Raw genomic sequence first — 17,501 nt, forward strand, 5'->3', positions numbered from 1 at the left:
AATAAGGCCAAAGCAGAGGTTAAAAGGTGCCAATCCCCACGTTCTAGGATCAGAGAACCACGGTGATTAGGACCAGTAAGCACTGCAGGGCTTACTGAGGGGTGCCAGATCAGATAACACGTGCTATCACTAACCACCATCTCACAGACACCTGGGGAGGCCTGGGAGAGGTCTTCTTCTGGAGAAGTGCAGTGTTGGGGAAAGGGATTTAGTCCTTTGAGCTCTCATGAGGGAGGGAACGGAGTGCATCTGTACTCAGAAACCACAGGAGGGAGACCTGAGGGAGTAACTCAAGACCCAGGATGCCTCCAAGAAGGGGAGACAGCACCTTTTCCACCTGGTGTGGTTTGTCTTTACTCAGCAGATGAACACATCTGTTTAATCCCAGAGCGTGGGAATGGAATTGGAGAGGCACTGCGGGCACTGTCAGGCAGAGAGGCGTTAGAGATGGATCGTGCCGGCCTGAGGACTTGCGCAGCAGCATGGGGAGGTTAAAAGGCAGGTGATGCAGCAGATGAGTGAGTCGTGATGCCACTGTCTGGGGGTCAGCCAGAATATAGGCAACTTTGAAATCTCAGTGGACTGCCAGGGCCAGGAGGAACTGCTCAGTAGTGGGCCTCTGGTCTTCCAGGCGAGTGGGGGTTGCCGCTGTGCACAATGAAACACATAAGCTGCTTACCACAGTGCAGTGATGGCCAATTAGAAAGCCACCCCCCAGTAAGGCGGTGCTTCTCAAACTAGCTGTACATGGAAAGCTAAAAGCAAGCAGACCATGTCCAGGTCCCATCCCAGTCCAGTTAAACCAGAGGCATGGTATTTTTTGGTGAAGGGCTCTGGATGGTTTTAATGTTTAGCCTAAATTGAGAACTACTGCAATAAAGAAACCTCTTCTAGCATCTGCCTCCCAAGAAGGGAGCGAAGAAAAGGAAAGAGAAGTCTAAAAACCATCTGTGATTAAAGTGGGTCTATACTTTAAAGGGAGGGAAAGAGCTTTGAATCCGATGTGGCATTTTCTATGAAATGGTTTTAGAATAAACAGGGCTGAGTTTTAGAAACTAAATAGCTGAAAGTTTAGAGAATCTGGCCGAGAGGGTAAAGGTGATGCTACTCAAGAGTAAGGGGGGATTCAAGAGCTGGGAAAAGAAAATTGTTACAGGTGTAGCCTCCAGTGACTATGTATCAGTTATAACTTTGAAGTCTTTTAAGGTTACATAGCTTTAAATCTTAACCTTCTACAGTTCATTACCAAGGGTCCACGGATCATATGTTTGGTGAATTTGGAAGTGAAGTTAGGTTATTTAAAATTATTTTAAGAAGTGTTAATAATCCAGAATGACTGTTAGTACAGCTTTTTACACAGCATACCTAGTTTCCTTGTTAAATGATGCCACATACAGTATTAACTCAGACTACAGACATTGTATTCATTTAAAAAAAAGTATGGGTCATAGAAATATGACTGTTGTTCCTCAGGTTCCCTGTAGATGGCATTGCTTGACTTTGTCTTTAAACAGTTTATAGATAGGAAGTTGTTAAAATAGAATATTTTGAAATGGAATCACACTTGCATTTTAAAGGTGAAGTAAATTAGATTTTAGACAATAAATGTACCTATCATGAGTTGCTTTCAGAATATTATGTGGTTGTCTTAGTTCGTTTGGGCTGCTATAACAAAATACCATGAACTGGGTGGCTTATAAACAACAAATTTATGTAACAAATTTATTTCTCACAGTTCTAGGAGGCTGGGCAGTGCAAGATCAAGTTGCCAACTTCCTCCTAGGCAGCTGTATTATTGTAACCTCACAGGACAGAAAGGAGAAGGAACTCCCTGGGGTCTCTTTTATAGGGCACAAATCCCACTTATGAGAGCTTCACCCTCTTGACCTACTCGCCTCCCAAATGCCCTACCTCCAAATAACATCACACTGAGGGACTAGGTTTCAATATATGAATGGGAGAGTGGGGGGGTACAAACATTCAGGCCATAACAATAGTGTAAGTGAAAAGGGATTTTTTTCTTATAAAATTGTATTTGATTTATGTTTTTATTGCATTTTGATACGCCTTTTGAAGTTTTGACTGTCATTCATATAGCTGCATACATTGCAATTCATAAACCATTTCTCTGCTATTGGTATCTTCCATGAGAGACGACATTGCAAAGTTCTAAAAATTAAATTCACCTTGAAAGTACCTTTTATATAATGCATGATCTTACATCTGAGGTACTTGAAACTTCTAATTAATTTCAATTAGTTTTTCAAACCAGTATACCTTCTTCATTAGAGTAGTAAGTAGCTTTTACATCAAAAGACTGAAGCTCTGTCTTTGGCTATATCACAGTTCTATAACTGATATTTGACTTTCAGTTTTAATTTTTCCTCAAGGAACATCAGGATTTGAAAGAGTTTTTGATTCACTGATAATAAACATTTTAGAAGTGGAATATTCAGTTTTCATACCATAGAGACCTTCAGGCTATATTTGAATTAGAAAAAGTTGGTGGCAACAGAATTTTACTGAAAATTAATCAGGTAATGGAAAGACAGAGTTTTCACTTTAAATGATTTTGGGTAGGAAAACAAATTCTGAAATCATTTTCACCAGTTTGGTTAAAACTGTTAGGTGTTTGGGGTCATTTAAGACATTGTCTTAGGTCCTTTTGTGTTGAAGTTCTGGTAAAGATCTAGTGAGTCCATCAACTGTGAGATACATTTTATGTAATTCATTATTAATAACATAGTTTTCAAATAATAGGTTTTAAAATATGTTAGAGCAAATTATCTCTATGATAATGTTTTTCTCACAAGCATTCTGAAAACTATCAGCACAAGCCTTGAGACCAGATTATCTGGATTTAAATCCCAATTCCGCCATTTACTTAGCTCTGTGACTCTGTGCCTCAGTTTCCTCCTTTGTGAGGTGAGGATCATAATAAATTGCCTCATAGTTTGCCATGGGGATTAAATTAGTTTAATACATGGAATATCTGGCACACAGTAAGCCTTCAATAAATGTTGTGATTATACTAGAGATGGAATTACTTTACATTAGGGGATGGGAAAATGTAATAATACAAGTCTGTGTTGCAGTGCGAAATCTGGGCTTTTTTTTTTTTTTTTTTTTTTGCCTTACGCTGGCCTCTCACTGTTGTGGCCTCTCCCATTGTGGAACACAGGCTCCGGACGCGCAGGCTCAGCGGCCATGACTCACGGGCCCAGCCGCTCTGCGGCATGTGGGATCTTCCTGGACCAGGGCACGAACCCGTGTCCCCTGCATCGGCAGGCGGACTCTCAACCACTGCGCCAGCAGGGAAGCCCTGGGCATCTTTTTTAGAGTATAGAGCCCTTATGAACATCACTGCCTCATCATGGTGGGAATGGCACCTGGGGTGGGAGGAGCCTGAGAACACTGTTGCACGGTACTGTTAGTTGAACAAGTAAGCAATTTAGAAAGAAGGAAAAGGTATAGTGGAAGGAAAACCTTTGTTTGCTGTTCATTTTTATGGTTTTAAAGCAAGTGCCATGAGCATTCAGAGGCGAACAAAAACAGAGGAAATCCTCATTTCCAAATAACGGAGCCTGGGCTTGCTGGCTGGAGCTCCAAGATTCCACCATCCTGGACCCTTAGCGAATTTTTCCTTCTGTGGTTCTTATCTGTATTAAACTGAGACCAGATAAGTAGTAGATAAGTGGCACCAGGTCATTTTTCTGAAGTCTGGGGCTTGATATATCTGCATAATTACTTTCGGAGTTTAGATGTGTTCATTCTAAAAGAGCAAGGTGACTATGAAGTACTTGTGTAGCAGTTGCCTCCTGGATAAACTGTCTTTTACCATGTAATCAGTATATACGATGGGTTGCAGGAGCTTAGTTTAACTAATCCCTCAGGCTGACTATGTCTGTACCAACAGATAAGAATGACAGTCAGAACCGTGAATTGCATCTGCTTCTCCGCCAGCCAGAGTAAAATAGCACAAGTGCTTAACTGCATTATATTAAACTTTCAAGATCTTTTTGTTTGCAATTGATGGAAAAGATTGTCATGAACACTAGATAGCTGGCCTTAATTTTTAGAAACATCTATTGCTTACCTGTAATACACTTACTTTGGTGAAGGATAAGTTCACACTTTAATATTCACAAGGTTAGAAACAATGATATTTCTTCTTTGCAAAACAAAATTAAGTCTTTTGAAAAAGAGCTGTTCTAGATGCAGTCCTTACAGGGTTAAATGTTGAGTACTTAGCAGATTTCCTTCATGTCATTAGCTCTGATGAAGTACCGCTGGCAGTCTGTTAAACCCTTGACGGGTCAGTGCTTTTAAAAACTCTTGAGTAATTTTTTAAAAGTTAACTTTTATTCCAAGTTGTTCATCTTCTGAAGTCCTGGCATTTAACAATCTGAGTTCCAGGTTCCTGTGTTGGCTCATTGGTGCTTTGGATAAATCATTGCCAGAGTTATGTGCATATAATACACACAATCCCATGTATCTACATTCAGTACCTGACTTTGTTCTTTTAGGAACGTGTCCTGAAAACCTGCTTGCACTGCGTGCACAGTACAGTTGCATATTGGGGCGCACCGAAATAAATAGCACGTTTTATCCAGAACTTAGATGGAGAAGCTTGATATTTACATTCCAAGTGAGTGTAAAGAATAATCTCATGGCATGTAAGGGACATTGAACATAGGCCCGGTTTCTTGAAACTTAGAAACAGGAAAAACAAGTTTCACACTCCCATAAATAATAAATGTTTAACCAGAGAATGCCTTTAGGTTTCAGTGACATTTATGAACATAGGTACGATGTACTTTTAAAATAGCTATCATCTTTCTAAATCTTGCCACAAGGATTTAAAAAAAAAATTTTGTCGTTCAAAACTCCTTTCACTCTCCAGCATATCTCTGACACCCACATTCAGTCTGTTACTCTCTGTCTGAAATAAGTGTCTGGTTGTTAACCTTAGATTCCAAGGAAGAGAGAACAGTGGAGGCTTAGTGTGGCTGGTAGGAACAAAATTCCAAATTAGCTCTGGAAGACAGCCCCAGATCTGTTCTAAATCCACTCACCTTCCCTTTATGCACCCAAGCTTGAACATTCTGTTTTTCTCCTAAGGAGAAAATGGCTCACTTGACTACCACCGAATCTAGCTCTATGTCCTTGAGCAAGTTAGTTTCTCTGAATGTTAGTGTCCCTCTCTGTAAAGTGAGAATGACATCTACTGGACAGCACTGTGGTGATAGTTAAACTAGATAATATATGTGGACAGGGGTAGGGAAGAAGGCATCTATCTCCCCAGCATAAGCCTCAATTATTTGCTCTGAGAGTTCAGACTGATAATCTCTTGCAAACTAGAGGTGCGATAGAAGTCATCCTAAGTAAACAACGCATAGCCTGGGCCAGAAAGAACAAAAGCCTCTATTGTCGGAAAGGCGGGATTCCCAGTATAGCAGCATGCCTGTCATTTACCTTTACTCCCACCTGACTTCTTCACCTTCTCTTTAGACTCTGCCTTCTTCGCAGGAAGGGAGTAAGGAGTCACAGGGGAGATCTTGCAATTCTCTTGATTCTAACTGCAAGCCGATTGTAGGTTCCCACTCTCTGGCCCTCTAACTCTGACCCCTCTCCTAAGCTCTGGCCTCGCCTCTTCAGCTGCCTGCCTGATAGCTTCCTCTGCTCACCCAGCCAGCAGTATTTTTGTCCTGTCTTCCTCCCCTTCCTCTTTTTACTGCTGTCGCCTAAGGCCAGGCCTCATTACCTCTAATTTATGCTCCTGTAATGTCTCCCACTTGCAATACCTCCCCACACACCTGTGCAAACAATGGTGCCCCAGCACTCTCCTGACTTGGAGTTCCAAACGGCTCAACGTCCTGCTCAAAAACCTCCCCAGAGGCTGCCAGGTGAAGTAGAAACTCCCATGCTGGGTATTTGATACCCGCTTCAGTGTAGCTCCTTTTGCTTCCTTCTTGCACTCTCACCAAAAACTGACTTTTCAGGATGTACACAGTGTGCTTCATTGCTTCTGTTAAAACAGAAGCATGATCTTTTTGTGTAGTGGATATTTGTAGCAATGACTTCTGTCCTCCATCAGACCTTCTCCCAACTGACTGATGAAGACTAAATCTCTGTCTGAGAGCCCACTGCACTGACCCCTCTGCCTGCCCCATGACCAAGCCCAGCCAAACAGCCTCATGTCCCCCACCACAGTGTAGGGGTGGGTGTCACGTGACCGACACTAAACCCCCCCCCCCCCCACGGAGCCCTCCTGGGTAAGAGGCACTTCCTCTTTTCCAGGGTAGCTAATGCTAAGGATAAAAGTAAGACTTGAGCTGCCCCAAAATAAAAATCAACACAGACGAAATCAGAACCTAGGTGCAAAGAGAGAAATCAGAACATTGTCCTGATGATTCAGTTTGAGCCTCTGAAACCAACTGTGCCTGAAGCCACCTGCACCCCTGGACTCCCAGTTGTATAACCTAGTTAACTTTGTTCTGCTGGTTTGAGGTTGGGTTTCTCTTCCCTGCCGTGGAGCAGGTCCTAACTGGTAGGTCCTTCAAACTTTTCTGCCTTTCAAACCCTACCCCTATCTTATGATCCTTCTCAACCACTACTTTTCCCAAGAAGTGATCTGCTTTTTAAGTCTTCATTTTGTCCATAATCCCAGCTAAATCATCCTAGCAATTGATTTACAAGCTTCCTAGAATAGTGTTGGTTGCTGATCATACTGTGGAAATCTTAACCTATGAAACTACAGAAGTAAACGTCATAAAACTACTCAGAAAGCAAAAGTGAAGAAATAACCCATTGTGAGAGCGGTTTAACTGTGTTACAAAAGAGCAAACCCACTGCCTTTGCACCTGGAAAATGTTCAGGCCTCCCCCACTCCATCCCCATCATGGGGTTGTTACTTAGCACTGAGAAAATGAATTGTTGAGAAAACGAATTGCTTCAGAGAGAGTGGATTCTGGGGTAGGAGTAACCACTGTGTTTAGGGGGGCTGCCTGAAAAGTGGAGGGAGAATTACAGCACGTATTAAGTGAGGTCTGAGATCCGGAAAGCAAGAGTAGGAGCAGCAGTGTCATCTAAGAAAGGTTAAAAAACTTCTTTGCTGCTTCTCATGGGTTACAGGGAAAGCCTACATTTAGTGTGAAGTTTTCATTTCTTACCTCTTTTAATTCCCTTTAGTTACGCAGCTTTCAGGAGAGTCTCATACCTGGGTCGAGCCTATATGTGGTGGCAGAAAGTGAAGAGGCCAGTGTAAGAAACATACTTGCCCCACCTTCACCCTGCAGGGCTACCCATAGGAAGGGAGCGGCATCCTCTGCATGGAGATGGGTCTGGAAGGCCCGGCAGAGCTCACCAGCTGGACAGGGCAGAGCTGGAAGGGCCAGGGAGGGTCCCAGGGCTGCATGGGCCACAGAGAGTGATATAAAAGAAAACCTCCCCTTCCCAGTATATGCTAGTGCAGGGCTCTGGAATGGAGGCAGACCCTTGGGGTGCAGATGTTACATGCAATAAACATTTTACTGAACTTTAGGTGTAATCGTCATGAGCAGTCAAGGTATTTGGAAAGATGGAAGTGAACCTAATTTTTTTTTTAAGTATCACCAGATTTGAAACTGTCAATACAGTTTATACTCACATCATGTTATTCCAAATAAATTGGTAGGGTAGTTTTTAGAATTAACTGTGACTTCTTGTATGGGATACCTGAGGTCCTTATGTTGTGACTATACAGCATCCTAAAACCAAGTCGAGAAAAAAAAAAACTAAAGACATGAATTTAAGTTTCCAGAATGATCCCTGACTCTCATAAGGGCTAATTTATGAAAGACATAAGACAACCATTCACTTATTATTCCCACAATAGAGACCTGGGTTAGTTTTAAAGGCAGCTTTGATGATTGACAGATGATTGGCTGCAGTTGTAGCAGAATTAAATTACCAACCAGTAGGAAACCAGATTAATGTTGGCGTTGCATATGGGTGGGCTTGGGACTGTCAAATTTGATGTAAGTTCTACCTTGTGTGATCATGCTTAATGTGATCAGGGCTAACATAAGAGCCAAGCTAATAGCTAATATTGCCACTTAGCAATTCAGAGCTTTGCTTTAGATAAAGATCTCTGCCCAAGCCTGTGAAATGTGAGCAGAGAGCATGATGGTGTGTGTGTGTGTGTGTGTGTGTGTGTGTGTGTGTGTGTGTGTGTGTGTGTGTGTGTGTGTGTGTGTGTGTGTGTGTGTAAGGATGGAGGCTGTAAGTAGGTTTGTAATTAATTGATAAAAGCCTGAAAGAGAAAAACAAATACCGTGTGCTAACACATATATATGGAATCTAAAAAAAAAATGGTCCCGAGGAACCTGGGGGCAGGACAGGAATAAAGACGCAGATGTAGAGAATGGACTTGAGGACACGGGGAGGCGGAAAGGTAAGCTGGGACGAAGTGAGAGAGCGGCATGGACATATACACATTACCAAATGTAAAATAGATAGCTAGTGGGAAGCAGCTGCATAGCACAGGGAGATCAGCTCTGTGCTCTGTGACCACCTAGAGGGGTGGGATAGGGAGGGTGGGAGGGAGACGCAAGAGAGAGGGGATATGGGGATATATGTATACGTATAGCTGATTCACTTCGTTATGCAGCAGAAACTAACACACCATCGTAAAGCAATTATACTCCAATAAAGATGTTTAAAAAAAGAAAAAAAAAGCCTGGAGGAATTCTACGGCTTTATATTTCTTGCCAGTGTCTCTGGAGCACAGGTGTAACTTGCCAGGTAGCCTTGAAAAATGTGACCGTTATTCTTCAGCAAAAAGAATGGCATTGTTTGTGCTGTCCTGCCATGAGGACTCTAGCAAGGAGAGTGGGCTTCCATAAAGAGCCCAGGACTCTGGCCTGCTCAGCCTCCCCTAGTAGGGATGGGGACAAAGTGGCTCCAGATGGCAGATCTCCCCAGAAACACTTCTCCGAGCACAGGAGAGTTCCCACGACTCTCTGGACTCAGCTGTGAGCTCCCAGGGCGTTTTGCTACCACCTTTCCAAACAATCAATGCCAAGTATTGACTGTGGTGGCCAAGTATTAGGACAGTGGCCACGCAGACCCCCTCAGGTCACCCTGTCCCTCTCCTGATTAAAGATGTGCCTCGGCAGTGTTTGGTGGAGATGTCCTGGGCTCAATAGAAGTCTGAGGGTGAAGGCTGAACTCCAACCTCTGCTGTTGACTAGCTGTGAGTCCTCGGGCAGGTCCCTGGGTCTGAGTTTGTTTCTTCATCTGTCAGATGGGGATGGGGATGGTGGTGGTGACATGTGTTTTGCCCACTCACAGAGTCCTTAGGATGCTCACACAGGAAAATGGACGTGAGAGCCCAGTGTCGACCTGAAAGCTGGATGGAGATACGAATTACTGTGTTCGGTGCTTACGTCTGACAAAAGGCTTGAGCTTGATACGTTTTCCCCCTTCTCAGCCAAGTGTGTGCCATTCTAAAATAAACAGAGGGGATCTACTTCCTCTCTAATGAGCAGGGGTCTTAGCCAAAGGTCCACAGAAGGGAGGGGAGACAGACTGTGGATCAATCCCCCTTGGTCTCTCAGTCTTTCTTCTTTTCACACCCTAGTTGATCTTGGGCCATATCTTATCAATTGTCCCCCTCACTCTCTCATCACAACAGACATACAAAGTCACCATCTCTCCTCATTTGTGTTCAGTGGGCCAGGCTTGTGGCAGGTGCTGGAGACACCTGTGGGTTGTGAGTTGCTTGCTGTCATGGAAAGGAGGAGGTTCCTAAAAGGAGTGAGTACTCTAGGACAGGGCCCAGAGCGTGCCGAGCATTTTACAAATACTTCTTGTTGTTATTGTTACTCTCACTATGGGAGCATAGATGATTGGCCTGGTTTTGCAGATGTGTTTCCCTGGACTCCTCCAGCCTATCAAATGGAAGGACTCCTCAACTCAACACTGCCATATTTCATTGTTCTTGAAAGCATCTAGGGTAGCAGGTCTGCCCAGGCAGACTGTAGACACTGCTTGGCTTGTGGGGCTCCGGGCCTGATTTAAAGCTGCCCAGCCTTGGGAAGCCTGCCATTTGGGTCCTCAGAGCCCCGAAGCCTGATGCTGGCCTATGCCGGCATCCCATGCATTCTCTACTGCCTTCCTCCCGCCAGGGACACTTCTTCTCCACAAGAGTGTCCCCAGTCCTGACACTGTGCCTTCATTCTCTGTTACCCCCAGCTGTGGCAGGGTGGTCGGGGGTCCCTTTGGACCTTGCTGCTCACTGTGAGTTCATTGATTCGCACTCACGGAAGCCCTCAGTGAACACACAAGGGTGCTCTTCTCCCGATGCCTCCATTTTAAAGATTCTCTTCTGTTTGTTTCCAGTGTGGCTCTGGTGACATTTTTTTCATGTTTCTACCTTGTCTCACTAACTCCTTGGCCCCCTCCTTGAAGACAAGAACAGAGTCTTCTTTACACCCTTCATGGTCCTTGCACATTTCACTCGAAGAATATTCCATTAACCCAACTATCTTTTCTTGAGCGCCTGTGATGCTTGTGGTTGGTCCTGGAGGGAATACAAAAATGAGATATGAATAAAAGTGACAGTGGAGAAAGTGAAAGCAGTAGCTTACTTCATAGAGTTTGGTGGGAATGAGGGGAGAGTCAGGGTTGAAAGAAGGCTTGTACAAAAGGATGAGAGAGGAGAGATTGTGGCTGAAGATAAAGGGGGGCTTGAGGGGGCGGGGGGCAAGTGGAGGAGCCCACAGGCAGGTAAACTGATTCTGGAAAGAAGAGGGTCAACTCTTCAAAAAGACTAATGGAAGGAAGGAAGGAAGAGAAGGGAAGGAGGGAGGAGGGAAGATGTAGCTAAATTTGGACATGGGTGTGGGGGGAAAGAGGTTCACCACTAATGTCCTGGGTTTTTACTGTTAACTGAATGAAAGAGGGGACTTGGGCCTCCACATTAAGGAGCTTAAGCTGCGAAAGGATCCATTACTGGGGTGACTTGGAAGTGGCATCTGTGGCACAGAACTGCCCTTGTGGCCTGATTGGGGGAGATCTGGGGAAAGGGGAGAAAGAAATGAAAAGTTGAGAAACAGGAGTTAACTCTAGGGTCACCCTTCTCTCGCTCCCCCAGCCCATCCCATGTACCAGGATCTGGAGGCTCCCAGGGGAGCACTCTGCTGAACTGACCTTCCCCGGGTTTGGAGGTCCCCCCACTCCTTCCTCCCGCAGAACACCCCTTCCTGGCCTCCTGTCAACCACCTGCTGCCCTTGTTTCAGGAGGTGATCATGGCTTTGGGTGCTTTTCTCTTTCAGGTAACAGTGTGATACTCTCGGGGGTGGGGAGGTCCCAGTAGATTGTGGTTCATACAGGCTTTATATCAGCTCTGGATCAATATGCCCAATTGTTAATTCTCAGAGAGACTACTGAATAAAATATCATTTCACCATATGGCCAGCTTGTCAAATGTACCAAAATAAACCAGTGTACTGAAAGCTTGTTTCAAAGAGTCTCTCTGTATGAATATATTCATGCATATATTTTTCTCAAATATAGTCTGTGAAGATAAATATATTCTTTATGCATAGTCAGTGATTCTGAAGATGTCCAATAAATAGGAATTTGTTTTTAATGTAAATATAGTTAATAAATATATATTTGTTTTGGGCTGAATTGTGTACCTCCAAAATTCATATGTTGAAGTCCTAACACCTAGAACCTCAGAATGTGACTGTATTTGGAGATAGAGCCTTTAAAGAGGTAATTATGTTGAAATGAAGCCATTAGGGTGGACCCTAACCAAATATGACTGGTGTCCTTATAAGAAGAGGAGATTAGGACACAGGCAAAAGGGAAGATGATGTGAAGACACAGGGAGAAAGCGGCTGTCTGCAAGCCAAGGAGAGAGACCTCAGAAGAAACCAACCCTGCTGGCACCTTGGTCTTGGACTTCTAGCCTCCATTACTGTGAGAAAATAAATTTCTATTGTTTTAGCCACCCCGTCTCTGCTACTTTGTTATGGCAGCCCTAGCAAACTAACATAATAATCTTATATTTTTAAATATGAGATGTATTTCATTAGTATTTTAAGGAATGTTTGATTTGCCAAAAAGCTTTGAGTTATAGCATGAATTAGATTTCTCATAAATATATTCAAGAAGAAGATATTCATGTAACATATTAAAAGTCTTAACAGAAAAAGCAAAGAATTTGTTCAAATTCACTGACTCTTTTCAGGAAGAACACTTTTTTTTAATTAATTAATTAATTTATTTATTTATGGCTGTGTTGGGTCTTCGTTTCTGTGCGAGGGCTTTCTCTAGTTGCGGCGAGCGGGGTCCACTCTTCATCGCGGTGCGCGGGCCCCTCACTATCGCGGCCTCTTCTGTTGTGGAGCACAGGCTCCAGATGCGCAGGCTCAGTAATTGTGGCTCACAGGGCTAGTTGCTCCGCGGCATGTGGGACCTTCCCAGACCAGGGCTCGAACCCGTGTCCCCTGCATTGGCAGGCAGATTCTCAACCACTGCGCCACCAGGGAAGCCTGGAAGAACATTTTTAAAACTAGAATTTGATAAATGTGGCAGATTGGTCATTGATTTCCAGCAAATCTGGCTGCTTCCCTGCCTGTATGATCCAACTGTCCTCTGTGCACAGGGGCTGACAGTGCGGGACCTGGGAGTCTAGAGTGGAAATTCTTGTTGCACTGTGAGCGCATGCCAGACACTGTGCTGGATGCCTCCCCAAATGTGATTCCCTGAATTCTCACACCAGGATGAGGAGATGGACAGGTATCCCATGGTACATACAAGAATGTCAGAACTTAAAGCAGGTAAATAACTCCCCCTGGCCACAGAGCTAATCATTAGGGAGAACATTCCCTAAATTCTGTTAGATCTAGGTACAAGTCCCAGCTCTGCTGCGTCCCACCTGTGTGACCTAAGGCAAGTGGCTTAACTTCTTCATGCCTCAGTTTCTTCATTTGTAAAATGGGATCAATACTGCTATCCACCACATGGGTTGTTGGATGGAGTAAATGAAATCATATATGTGCTTGACACAGAGCCTGGCACATATGATGTTCTCAATTGTTAGCTACTACTGTGAGTTTAGGAAATATGATAAATATAACACCAGACATTATATAGTATTATATAGTTTACAAAGTGCTTTCAGTTTTTCAGATGAGGAAATCAAGGCTGAGAGAAGTTGAGGGACTCAGTTGGGAGCCCCCCCAAATCTTTTGTTCTCTTTAGGCCTTCAGCTGATTGGTGAAGCCCACCCATATTAGGGAGGGGAATCTTTTTTTCTGAAAGTCCACCAATTTAAATGTTAATCTCAAATGTAGGTGAACATTTTTTTTTCTTTTGTCATTTCTTTTGATATGGCTGTAAATGTTTTAATAATATATTAACTATAAGCTTGCATTGCAACTTAATGAACCGGGGGAAAATGTGTTTATAATCCCTTATTTAATTATGGTACTTGATTAAGGTTTGCTTAAGCATTGCTCATTTAAAAAAAATAATTTTATTGCAGTAGAACTGATGACTTCAAAAATAGATTTTTAAAATAGTCTATTTGTAGAGATGGTATAAAATGAAAAGCTAAATACTTCATAAACTGAAGTATCACCATCTTGAATATCAAGGAAAGGACACACCTTGGAGACTGGTCTGAAGTGCAAAAATCAGGGCAAAAATCAGGCTCTTGGGACTTCCCTAGTTGTGCAGTGGTTAAGAATCCACCTGCCATTGCAGGGGCACAGGTTCGATCCCACATGCCATGGAGCAACTAAGCCCATATGCCACAACTACTGAGCCCGCGTGCTACAACTACTGAAGCCTGCACACTGTAGAGCCCATGCACCACAACTAGTGAGCCCACACACTGCAACTACCGAAGCCTGCGTGCCTGGAGTCCATGCTCCGCAGCAAGAGAAGCCACCGCAATGAGAAGCCTGCACGCTGTAACGAAGAGTAGCCCCCGCTCACCTCAACTAGAGAAAGCCCGCGTGCAGCAATGAAGACCCAACGTGGCCAAAAAAAAAAAAAAAAAATCAGCCTCTTAAGCGTTAAATCTATAAAACAGAAACCGTAAGGCAACAGCTTTGTGGCAGTGTTAAAATTAGGTAAGCTTGCTAAGGTCAGTAAGTAGAAATTCTCATCTATTAATGCAAATTATAATACTGTAGGAATACTCAGCTGGCCAGATACCTGAAGCATGTCGAAGGAAGGACTCTAATAAAAACTAAACACCTTATGTTTATATGGCACTCTTAAGATTTTCAAACATCTTTCATTTACATTAATCTCATTTGATCGTTGCAAACTACCCCATGCTGCAGGAAGGCCAGGTATCATTCTTCCCCTTGAGACTCACAGAGGTTCTAGGTTATATGGCTGCAAAGTGGCAGGAAAGAGACCAGACTAGATGGGCTTTCTTCTGCATCATAATCAGTCCAGCTTCTTTGTTGGGTGCCTGGGATGCACAGCCAGGGTACAGGGGTGGGTGGAGGAGAACAGTGGACAAAACACAAATCATGGCCATTCTTTCTAACTGGCCCACCTCAAAGAAAACTAGAGTCAGTTCAAAATGGCATTGCCTATTTTGATTTTGAGACTTGGCATCATATAAATGTGCAGGCCTGCCCAGAACTGGTAAAGGCAGAAGAAAAAAAGAGAAGGAATGAACACTTCAACACAATTTACAGGCTACTGCCTTTCTCACCAGCAAAAAAAAGTCTCCCAAGTCTGGAGGAATGGAAGTGGAGGAGGGTGAGGGAAGGAGCGCCACTGGTGACAGGTTTTATCCCAAGAGAAGGGAATCACACCCTTGGAGCTGTGAAAAATGAATCATGTCTTTTCTATCAAGACTTCACACAGATTTTCTGGGAAACTTGTCATTGAGGATACAATAGAGACAACTGTCCTTTTTGGTAGTGTAGCATTTTCTGGAGGGAACTGTGTAAATCATTCTGGGGATTAAACAGCAAATTAAAATGAAGATTAAAGGTGTGTCCTGTGGCTTTGGTGGGCTGTGTTCACCTTTTCTGGAGGTCAGTACATCCATCTAATTGAAAGAGAAAATGTCACATTTAGTTGCAAGAGTGTAAAGGGGTGACGTTTCTCGTCCCACCTTTCATGCTAGGATCAAGGTCTTCTCTTCAAAAGAGCAGTAAAGAGCATCTATGCAGCACCTTTCGGTTTACAAGGCACTTCCATGGGCATCGTTATACTTAAGCGTCACTAAAGCAGATTTATGGGGCCTGTCTTCTAGGTGAGATAGCTTAAGGCCACAGCTGAGGGCACACATTAGTGGGCTTCTAGCTCAAAGCCTACACTCTCCACTTCATCACAAGGTGGATCCACTCAGTCTGTAGACAGGGGCAGAGTGATTGATGTGCTTTCTTGTTGGCACCACGTTAAGAAGATGAACAACCATCTCAATTTGCCTGAGACTGAAGCGTTTTCCAGGACATGGGACAGTCCTGGGCAAATTGGGACAACTGGTCACCTTACATATTATGTCTCCAGAAGTCCTCATAGGAGATTCTTCAAGAGTCACAATGAGTGCTAAGATGTTTTAGGAGGACACAGCTATATATGCATGGGATTGGCATATCATTTCCTCCTACTCAATATTTGCAAGCATTTTAAAATTTAACATTTTGCTGTTCTCCGAAGATCGTCATTTTGACCACTTTTTCTCCCTCATTTTTTCTTCCTTGTTGTCTCAGATCCCAAGGGGTGTATGGGGAGGAGGGATGGAAACAGGGAAAAAGTAAGTAAAGAAAGACATTGGCTCCCATTTTTAAAATGTGGTTTTGGTTACAGTTTGTTGAGGACTAATTTGTAATAGTAATTCTCAAACTTGAATATGTTGGTAGACAGCCTCTAAGACGGTCCCCAGTGATTCCTGCATCTTGGTGTGGATGATCTTGTGTAATTCTCTTCCCTTGAGTTTACTGTGGATTTGGATTTGTCTTGCGGAGTCTGTGTGTGTGTGTGTGTATGTGTGTCTGTCTGTCTGTCTCTCTCTCTCTCACCCCTAGCTCTGGGAAAAGCCAGCAGCCCATGTGGTGAAGAACTGAGGTTTCCAGCTAATAGCCAGAAAGGACCTGAGCTTGGCAGCAGATTCTCCAGCACCAGTGCAGTCTAGAGATGTTTGCAGCCTGAACCAACACCTTGATTTCAGCATCACGAGAGACGCTTAGCCAGAATCACAAAGCTAAATCAATCCCAAATTCCTGACCCATATGAACTGTGAGATAATCAATGTTGGTTGTTTTCAGCCTCTGTGTTTTAGGGAGATTTGTGTGGAAGCGATAAACTAGTACAAATGTGCATCAGAATCACCTAGATAACAACTCGATAAAATGTATATTTCTGGGTCTTACCCCTGGAAATTTTATTCAGTAGATGTGGCCTGAAGTTTCTGCTTTTTCATCAGGAATCCCAGGAGACTCAGAACTGAACAAATACCTGCTTGAGAGCACATAGCAAGAAAAAACACTCCCTGTGAAGACTGTAAAGGGGTATGGTTGCCAGATAAAATACAGGGCACCCAGTTCTATTTGAATTTCAGATAAATAACAAAAAAATGTTTTAGTATAAGCATGCCCCTTGCAGTACTGGGGACATATGTATGCAAAAACATATTTGTTATCTGAAATTCAAATTTAGCTGGGTGTTCTTTATTTCTCTTTGCTAAAAAACCATCCAAAAGGAAAGCCCCACCCAGGGAATGGCCCAACTGGAAATAAAGTAGTGCCTTCCTTTCGCAGATGGCAGGATTTTAGTCCCTGAGGGGCTGACGAAGGGACCGCAGGTGCCTGGTTGGGCCCTGCCCCTCTCCAACCCCCAGGGCAGGCCACAGACTTTGGGCTCTTAACTGTTTTCTTTGGAGGATTTGGGGGGGGAGTGGGGGGAGGAGGGGGAAACGGGCAGGGTGGGGAGCTGCTCAGGAAGTCCGCCCACAGGGCCCCGCCCACCTCTGACAGGTTGTGTCCGGCCCCTTGCTGCCCCAGCTGTGGGGTAAGGAGGCCCAGTGCCCCCAGCTCCCTGGAGAGGCTAGACCTGCTGTTGTGGATGCTCCTGTCTGGTGGGTACCACACTCGGCGCTGGGAACTTGCTCCTTTGGGTGCTGATGGCATCAAGCTTTTCCAGAGCAGTGAATGAATGCAGTCTTCCCCCACACCCCTCCAAGAACTCAGACGAATGCAGCTGCTCGTAATAATGTGTGCGTTTCTCATTCTGAGTATGTCTGAGTCTCTGATGAGTTCTATTTATTGTAGCTCTCAGCCCTGTAAAGAGGAGGATGGTTCCAAAGACATTTCTTAACGACTGAGGTTTTAAGAACTCTGGTTTCACTTCTGTGTATGCTTTCTTGTCACAGGGAACCATCTTAATTTTGATGTGTTTATTTTCCACTATGAAATATTTTCAAAGAGATCAAGAATGAATGAGAATATGTATGTGAGGGAGAGAGAGGGAGCTT

The sequence above is a fragment of the Delphinus delphis genome, chromosome 2 (assembly GCF_949987515.2).
Source record: "Delphinus delphis chromosome 2, mDelDel1.2, whole genome shotgun sequence".
Classification (NCBI taxonomy): Eukaryota; Metazoa; Chordata; class Mammalia; order Artiodactyla; family Delphinidae; genus Delphinus; species Delphinus delphis.